The sequence below is a fragment of the Petromyzon marinus genome, chromosome 7 (genome assembly GCF_048934315.1).
Source record: "Petromyzon marinus isolate PM22_M1 ecotype Great Lakes invasive population chromosome 7, UKy_Petmar_22M1.pri1.0, whole genome shotgun sequence".
NCBI lineage: Eukaryota > Metazoa > Chordata > Hyperoartia > Petromyzontiformes > Petromyzontidae > Petromyzon > Petromyzon marinus.
Window position 1 is genome coordinate 3,722,091 of NC_133673.1, and position 8,104 is coordinate 3,730,194.

The 8,104-nt window shown below is 40.4% G+C and overlaps 1 protein-coding gene across 1 annotated transcript in view; it reads left to right on the top strand.

The window, feature by feature from the left end:
* Nucleotides 1-8,104, top strand: part of TMTC2 (transmembrane O-mannosyltransferase targeting cadherins 2) — a 322,742-nt gene that overhangs the window by 26,420 nt on the left and 288,218 nt on the right. The gene's annotated exons all lie outside the window — the stretch shown is intronic.

Consider the following 8,104-nt stretch of genomic DNA (forward strand, 5'->3'; position numbering starts at 1 on the left):
TCTCAAACCAGTGTATGGTTAAGAGTACTGTACGCTTGTTTTAATACCATCTCAGACATCAGAGATTAACGCTTGGTTTTGGGTTTGTTTTCGCATTCGGGTCGGGCTCATGGCTGTCAAATTATGATCGTGGCTTTGACATTACCAGTCAAGCTGGTATCAACACTTCAAACAAATGGCTATTGATAAACGGTACCTGCGTGTTTTAAAGTTCACTTCCTGTCCTGTTATTATCTGCATGCAGGTTCCTCATTGCAGGAATGCAGTGTGTTTATCCCACTGGGATTTTTGCACACAGCACACACAGCGTTGATATACGGTGTTTTTTTTTCTTTCTGGAAGACTTTGCTGTTTTTTCCTGGATTTTTCTGTTGTGCGTAGTCACTTTAGGATGTTCTTCGTTCATGTTTTTGTTTTGATTTTAAGCTTTCGTGACTGCAGGAATCCATACTCTCCGGTTCTTTCGGTAAAGTCACGTAGATAGAAAAAATAATAAAAGCAACACGACGTTTCGGTCGCAACACAAGCGTCCGTCTTCAGCGTCCGTTTTGTGTAAATGCGTGCTTTTTTTAATTTGTTCTATCCACGTTACATTACCGAAAGAACCAGAGAGCGTGTTTTTGTTTGTTGCGGATGCACCCGAGTCAAGAGCCGCATGGCTCACAGGGCTATACCTAACAAATTAAACTGAAACCATACCACCAGCCATATAACACGAAGTCATACATCATTATATATTTTTTTATCTACTTTGTTGAGTAATTTCTAGTGCTGTTGGGAAAAACAGTATTCAAATGTTAGCGGGCGTTGCATGCATACATAATACACTGTGGTGAAGTTGGATTCACAAAACATACCACACATCACACTTAATTTAGATGAACTGTCACAATTCAGGGGTCAGATTTCGATTAAACAATTTGTTCTCTCTGACATTGTGGTGGATGTAGAAGCCTCGAACAGCATCAGAAGTCACACGAACCCAATTGAATAGCACCATATTAATAAACAGGTCCCTGCAGGGTGGGCTGGTAGGACAAGTCTCTGCGCTGTCTATTGCTGATTTTACACCCAACAGCACGAGATTTCACTTCGTTAAAGTATTGAAAGGGGACGGACAGACGAACACATTAATCTATTGCAGGCTGGTACACTCAGTTTACAACTTCGTTCCTACCAGTAAAAAAACATTCATAATTACGCATGCGATTCAATTCACATACGGTGAACTTAAGATGAAGTGTTACATCTGCAGTTTATATGGCATAATGACCGTGGAATTGTTGTATTATTGTAGCATGATCTAGTCTAAATGCGTGCTTTGTTTTTGTTAAACATTATTGATCACATGATTATTGCATATGGAGCTTGCAGTTATTTAAAAAAATGTAACAACCGTTTGCAATACATTGGCATTCCTCTTCGGCTAATTAAGCAACAAATACAGTGCAGTACTCAAAATTCTACGTGAAATAATTTTAAACGATGGGAAAGCTAAAAAGAAAAATTAATTTTAACTTCTGGGGTTTATTTGGTTGCTTGAACGAGCGGGTTCCAGTGCTTCGTGTAGCAGCAACACGTGACTGGAATCCTGTATAGTTGCTTATAATTTAAATAATACAGTATATTGTTGTGAAAGGTTCTATTGTAATCCTGGTATTCGTGAAAAAAAACACAAATACATGCCACAGATGGTGTGCCAAAAATACTCAATTGCTCTTTGTCTTTGCTAAATTGTTTGGTGCCTTTATTTAGACACACGCAACATATGGCATGTAATGATGCGCAGCCCTGAAAGGATTGTGTTTGTGCACAGGTTAACGTGGATTCTACACAGCGGGGAAGAAAGCACCGTTGAAAATGAAGCTAGGAGAAGCCCTGTAGTGTCGCATTCCCGGAGCCGCTTGTGTGCTATCGTTCCCCTGTAGCTTCTCATCTGATAAGTAACTGGAAGCTTTGCTCACTGTTACTTTGATAGAGATCGCACTGTTTAGCATAACGTGTTATGTTTGGAAAACGTCAACAGATCTAATAATGGGCGCGCAGCGATTTGAAAAAAAGGAAAAATCAGGCACGGCATCACAAAAAAATACCGTAACCTCCAGTGGCGCGTTTTGCTTTACTTTACTATTTAATATTTTCTTTCAATCTGCGCATGTTCTTCCTCGATCATGTGGACTCCTGTTGGCTATAAAGGATGCTAGCATGCTCTGCCAAAAGAAGAGCGTAGAAATACACGTTTTGCTATTCGCTGGACATTACATTTGTCATTGTGCTTATGGTATTGGTATCCACTGTAATGTTGTTAGATGGCTTTTGTCATCGCGAAAGCATTTTCAATTCAGCCAGAACAAAATTATATATTATTGTACTGCAATCTATTGTATTCTGCATACAGAGCTCACAAACAAAAGTAGAATGTGCATGACATTTCGATCGTGTTATGTCCTCCCTGAAAGATATTAGCTTCACAGTAATAATAACATGGCTAGAGAAACCAGTACAGTAACTAGATTAAGTTAATACATGTCCGTTAACTAATATCTTTGGGATTGAGTTTAAACATATATTTCACAGCAGATTGTGTTATGTCCTCCCTGAAAGATATTAGCTTCACAGTAATAATAACATGGCTAGAGAAACCAGTACAGTAACTAGATTAAGTTAATACATGTGCGTTAACTAATATCTTTGGGATTGAGTTTAAACATATATTTCACAGCAGATTGTGTTTCCCCTATTTTACAATCGGAGTCTGTGTAGGAATTGACATGTGAACTCTGTCAGTCGGCAAAGCCACACGGTTGTCCCAAGGAATGTTTTAGAACTGCACTGTTTCTGAAGGCTCACAAGGCCTCTCTTAACAGCCCTGGAGGAGTTCCTTCGATATATTAATCTTTCAATGTATTTGGAGTTGCCAATGCTATTTTGCAGCCATCAGTGACCAGGTTGTGACCATCACAGACCTAACTGTTAAGCACCTGGTTTAATCATGGGCAGCTGCCGGATTTTAATCAAAGATTTCAGGAGTGCCGGCTCAGTGGTCTGACATGGGTGATCTAGATTATCTGGAGCCAACTCTTGGCAATGTGAAATTGTGAAATAATTTTGAATATTTTTTAAACATAACGACACGGTCACTGTAACACTCCCATTGAAATCACCTTTAAACTGAAGCGTCAACAAATATTTTTGCAGAAAGCTTTTTCTCAATGTTAAATCTATTTTAAATTAACAGTGTGCTTGTACAAGAGCAAGTGAAAGTATTAAGCATGCGTGAATTCCGAGTGGTAATAAAGCTTTGAATATTAATGAATACTCACAAGCAAGTGCTGTTGCTGACGACCCATCACTGTCCTATTTCAGCCCAACAAGTAAAACATATGAGGCGTCATCTTAAATTGCACGTAGTAAAAAATTCATTAAAAAAAATCACGTCTGCAGATTTGTATTCCCATTTAAGTACACATTTATAACGCCTTGCCTTGCCTGGCTCTGCAAATGCTGGTCCTATGTATGGGGTGAAATGTAGCACCGTTTTATCCTATCGCAAAAACAGGCCATTTCAACTTAAAATGCCTACACAGTAAAAACGTGCATCTTTGAGAACGGTCATGGTATTTGCAAGGTCCATTTTAAATGCATTGATGTACAAATATTATCCATAACATGACAAAAACCCATGACACTTATGAACTGGCAGAAAACACATTTCTGTGTTAAACTATGAAACATCATTTTCAGAATGCCACAAGTCTCATGGTGAAAATCACTGCAGCTAAACCTTTGAAAGTGCCTTTTGTTTTTTAGATATTATTACAATATATAATCGCTTGAGATGGGTCATCTCATTCTCTAGGTTGTCCTTGCGATCTCACATTTGCAAGGTTTTGGGTAATGTTTGCTGGGTGAATGAGCCGGTGCCCCCAGAGACTTTTGTAACAGATGTTGACATTTCCGAATTATTCAAATATCACAAAAATTCCGAAATCTTGTGTTCTGTTCTGCACTCCTACGGTGAGAATATTTAAAACTCCGAACTTACAATTGTCGAAGCTCATGAGGCATTACTGGCAGTAGTAGGCGATTATGGGGAAGAATCGTGGTCAAATCCATTTCGGGAAATTGACCACATTTACAAGCCAGACTTCGCCACCGGAAGGTACTATTCCAACTTTTAAATGAGCTGAAACAGCTTAATGGAGCTGCCTCTTTTCAAAGTAAATAATCTTGATGCCATTTACTACGTAAGTTGTGCTGTAGAAATGTCATCCTGTGGGTTTGGCAGTGTGTGTGTGTGCGCCATTGTATGTTTTATGTGGAGCAGTTGGTGTAGGATTTGTGTAAGGGGTCTAGGTGGGCTGGAGAAACATTTGGGATGCATGCACTGTGAGACTGTGCCCCTGGGCTCACAGATTAAAGGGTCAGGACCGTTGCCTCGCACAACTCATTCTGCTAAGGCGATCAGGCTTTGTATGGCAGAGAAAAAAAAACCCTATAAAACTACCCATGATTGGATTGTGATGATCTTCAATGCCTGTTCAAGTGTATGACGATAGCTGTTAGTTACATTTGTGTATATACAAATACACACATTTGTAATATACAATAATCGTTCACGCCGTTATGGAGCATAATACAACATGCATAAGTAGGCAATATGCCCCCTTCCCTCATTTGTCTTTCCACATAAAAAAAAATAGGTAGGAGACGTATTGTCTGTTGGGTGTGGCCTTCTGTGAGTTAAATGTGCCGTGTCGGTGATGGAATTTTTAATATATACTTAGATTTTGTTTTTAACGTACAGAGAAATCTGGAAAGGATGTGACTTGTCGACTTCATTGAATTGCTAAGAAACATTGTTACGGGGTTCTCTTATGTGTGTTGTACAACCACCTTGGGAATAATTGTTTGTTTAAGATGGCATGAGGGGAATATTGAGGCTCGACCTAAGGAAAGCTGATGGTGCCCGGCAGTATGAGTCGTCTCTTAGCATAAAACGTTGCATTCACTTTTGCGTAAGTTTGTGCACAAAAGGAATACCGTAAGAGGCGGAGAGCACTCTCACTACTCCAACGCCGATTGACTGCACGGTTATCTGCAGGGCACAGCGAAACTTGCGGTGCATATCATAAAGCCAGAAGAATGCCAAACATGGGCAGGTGGTAACCCTACATACATTAAACAACGTGAAACGTGCATGCAATGTGCATGAAACAGCTCTCAGCTGGTCCACACGTATCATTTGAGAGTTTAGAATTAATTTCACTTGTCTGGTTATTTACATTTTTATTTGTTTACTCGTCCAATGTTTCCTCTCATTTTCATGTTATGCTTCAGTAACGGACACATGCCCTAATTTGTATTAGATTAAAAGTTGTATTACATTCAAAATTGAATTATCAGGTATCTCTTGCAGTAAAGATAATGCATCACAATGGGATCTCCATATTGTTTCTTTAAAAAGAGTGATTGAAAGAAAGTATGGCACACATAAATCCAAATAGAAATAAAGCGACTTATATTAAACGTGCGCCGGAGAGCAACCTGGCTGTTTGAAGCGGCCACTAAGCAATTAAATGCTTTATGATAAACAAGATCTGCCTGATTTTTAGCATAAAACTACACACCCCCAAGGTGGTTTCCAACAGACTTGTGAACATTTACTCCTTCTGGAAGAAAAACTATCTGGACCGCTTGCTGAGTTTCTTTCTTGTGGCACAATCTATCCCCTCTCCGCAAGCTGCAGCATCTGCGAGACAATACCTCGCAAACCCCTTGGTGATTTGATCAAGCTGAGCGATCAAAGCTTTAAGCGGTTTACTTCGAATTTTGTTTGAATTCTAAAGCAAGCTAAGATGCTCTCAGACAGAATGTTTGCCTTGCGGGTAAAACAGATGCAACGATAAGTAGGGATTTTACAAGTGCCTATGAATTGATTGTTAAATTAAGCTCGTACCTTCTTCCAATGCACGGTTGCATGTAAGGCTTTGTTGAAATCTCGCGGTTGGATCGATGTTATTATCGACAGTTCGCTCACAGTGAGTGACGGTGAGTTTACTGTGCTAGTAATTGCATTGCGTTGACCATGTATAGTTCCTCATGTATGTACGTTCAGCTCCTTTCGCACCGTATGTAGTCAACCGCGCTAATTGGAGGTGCGGAAAAATCATTAAACTTCGTGCTGTATTGAGATAAGATTCATCGCACATCGATATATATGTAGTGAGTACAAATAGGAGGAAGCTTCTTTGGAGGCAACACGTTTATTACAACATTTATAAGCCATAACACAAATGGGTAACGGCCCCTTCCCACCCGATACTCTAGGGAGGTATCTCCTCCGGACTATCGTGCCCTCATACTGGATAAGCTCTAACCCTACACTGGTTTAAGCTTCAGCCCGACCTTAGCCAGGGGTTCGGGCTCTGCCCTTTGGGTTCTTCTCTTCAGGTCTTCAGGGGTGGCTCTTCGGTCTTCAGGCGGACGACAACTGGCGGGACCGTTCAGGGACCCGGCTTTTATACACAGTTCCAGCTCACTCCACCCCTTGCCACACCTTCCTTCTAGAATCTTCTCAAGGGACCTGGAGTGTGACGTCACCCCCCCCAGCCCCCTTCCTCTGGTCTGGGGTCCGCACCCTTGGTCACGATGCTCCCCAGGGATCACCGAGCCGGTTCAGCCTCCCTTCGGCCCCCTGTTGACACAGGGCAGGCACTGCCGGCTACGAGGAGTGGCGATCGCGTTCAACAATGCCACTACATATATATTTTAAATGTAGGTTTTAATGGTATGTGACAAACACTAAAGGGACTCCTCTACTTACAAACGTTTTAGGTTCCAGTGGTCTGTTCGTAATAAGATTTGTTCGTAAGTCCAACTTTACTTCTGTCGATTCCAAACATGTTGTACAGCATGTAGACTTAACACAGGGAATGGCTTTAAAAGTTACATAATAATATTTTGTTATAATAATAGGGTTTTTTCACTTTTTTTCTGGCAACAAAACTTAAACCTTTTTACGAGGATTCATGTCTGCATTAACCACAATACCTGCAGTCAAAATGCAAACAAAAAACACACTATGATAATATATGCATTGTCCTTCTGATTGGTCCACACCAAGGGACGGCTTTCTTTTGAGCCTTGACCCAATTGGTGCTCGACCAGATGACGCCAAAAGGCGTACAGCTCAAAGACAATGCACTATCAAAGTAATGATGATGAGATATTATTTTGTTCTTTCAGTAAAGTCACGTAGATAGAAAAATTATAATAAAAAATAAAGTGATTAAAAATAAAAATCAAATAAAAAGAATAAAAAACGAAAAACCATTAATGTAGTCTGTTGCCTGGTTCCTAATCGGAGTGAGTGTACTGGCAGTCTATAATGTAGACTGTAGCCTGGTTATTAAGTTTGGTGAGTGTACTGCCAGTCTATAGTGTAGACTGTAGTAATGGTTTTGACTGAAAGTTTTCGTGACTGCAAGAATTCATATTCTTTGGGTCTTTCGGTAAAGTCACGTAGGTTCAAAGACAATAAAAAATAACAAAAAACTACGACGTTTCGATCACAACACAAAATGCCATCGTCATCAGGAGGGAAAAAAGAGGGGGAAAGTTGCTGAGGCAGACTGTTTTAAAAGTAAAAAAATGGGTGTAGCCCAACGGTCATAAACGAAGTGGGCGGGGCTAGTGATGTTAATGTGAGAGATTAGCATGTTAATTTAAGATTGGAGAGCGGCCTCCACGACGAGAGCGTGGAGGTGGCTATGCTAATATGAGAGATTGGCATGTGAATGGTGGGTTGCAGAGCAGCAACGTCGACCTCGGCGAGCTCGGAGGCTCTGTTAGTGTGGGAAGTTTAACCTGTTAATGTAAAATTAGAGAGCCGAAAATAACAACAAACATTGGAAGGTGGTAGGATAGGAACATCACAGCTAGTTATGACTTAAACTGGTTGATAACGTCCTTCCAATGATTTCTCAGTTTATACCCATCTTCTCGATTGAATTTGTGTCTGTATATGTGGATGGCTTGTCTGTATAAGTGGATGGCTTCATGAAGCCATCCACATATACATATACAGACACAACCTCAATCG